Raw genomic sequence first — 1,710 nt, forward strand, 5'->3', positions numbered from 1 at the left:
CTGGCGAAGGCCTGGCCCTGGGGGGCAGCGCTGCAGTGTGGTTCACGCACCAGCAGAGCCTGGCACCCCGTGACCCTCAGCCAGGGCTGGAAGCAGGCTGCCCGCAGCTCCTCCCCATGGTGTCCCCCCTCACGCCCGGGCCCCATGCAGGGCCTGAGCCAGAGCTTGTGGGTCTCTCCCCGTTCCCAGGACAGCTGCTTGGGTCCAGCCTCACTCCACCAGGCCCCATGGCCCAGGCCATGCCTGGCTGAGTGGCTCTCCTGGGTGCTGCTGGGACGCCACCACCCACCCCTGGGTGCTGGAGCACGGTGCGCTGGGGTGACTCTGCTCCCCAAGGCTCATGTGGGGAGCCTGGGCTGCTGCCCAGCCAGCTGCCCAGACACTCGCCCTGGCCAGGCATGTCCCGCCCTGCCCTGCCCTGCCGGCTCTGAGAGGCGGCTGCTGCCAGCAGGCAGGGCTGGGCAAGGACCGGCCCTGGATCGAACGGAGTCAGTAGCTCCCAGCCGCCTGTGGGATGCGACCAAACCTGCAGTTTTGAGCTAGGAAGCGATGCTGAAGGCAGGGCTGGGGGCCGGGGCCATCCCGGCTGCTGGGCTGGGGGCCGGGGGCCAGCCCGGCTGCGGGGCTGGGGGCCGGGGACCATCCCGGCTGCGGGGCTGGGGCCTTCCCGGCTGCTGGGCCGGGGGCCATCCCGCTGCTGGGCTGGGGGCCGGGGACCATCCCGGCTGCTGGGCTGTGGGCCGGGGGCCATCCCGGCTGGCCTGCTGTGGAAAGCGATGGTGACTTAGCAAGGGGAAGACGTGACCCAGCCTCGTTCATGGGAACTGCGGGCGTCACCTCGGTGCCCTCCCAGCAGCACCGGGCTGAGCAAAGGGGCCTCCCCTCCCCCCTTTGGGGGCTGCTTTCTGAGGGACGTCTCCCCTGGAGTAAAAGTCCTGCGGGGTGGCTGGGGCTGGGCTGGGTCAGTGACGGGCTCAGGCTACACCTTGCCGCCGGGTGGCTGTTCAGGTTCGGCCCGGAGCCCAGGCATCTCCCCAGCCTGGGCCAGCCGCGGCCTTCGGGTGCTGTGTGGACGTATCCTGAAAGTCTGCGTCCCGCCCTCGGCCGCTGCTTGGCCTGCAGTGGAACAGAGCAGCCCGGGGGGTGGGGATCCAGGGCCGGCCTGGCCCTTCGAGGGCGCTCTCTGGGGCCAGCCCAAGGGCTGTGCCCAGGTGCCCCGTGTAAACCAGGTGGGGCTTCCTCCTCAGGGGACTGCCCCTAATCCCTGGCTCCCAGGAGGCTGCCTGAGTGGCCGTGACCTCGCCTTTGACTGGAGCAGCCCCACGCCTGGGGCCGTGCTGAGCTCTGCAGAGGGGCTGGCTCCAGCGAGGGGCAGCAGAGAACCTCTGCGCCCACTACAGCACCCTGCCCCCAGCACAGCCCCCGCCCCCAGCAGCCAGGACCCCCTGGATCCCACCCAGGAGGAGCCCCAAGGTCTGGCTGGCCCCTCGTGCTGGCTGTAGGAGGGCAGGTCAGCCTGAGCCCATGAGCCGTTTGGGGGGCAGGAAGGGGGTTACCCTGCAGCCAGGAGAATGGCAGGATTCCAGCCCATAAAGCTCGGCCCAGCCTGGCACGGGGGGCAGGAGGGAAGGGCAGCTCCCCATGGTCAGGCCTGGGGGCAGCACAGAGGCCCTCGGGTCCCCGCCCCATGCCAGTGACGCAGGCAGGAAG

Source organism: Mauremys reevesii, linkage group 7 (genome assembly GCF_016161935.1).
Source record: "Mauremys reevesii isolate NIE-2019 linkage group 7, ASM1616193v1, whole genome shotgun sequence".
Classification (NCBI taxonomy): domain Eukaryota; kingdom Metazoa; phylum Chordata; order Testudines; family Geoemydidae; genus Mauremys; species Mauremys reevesii.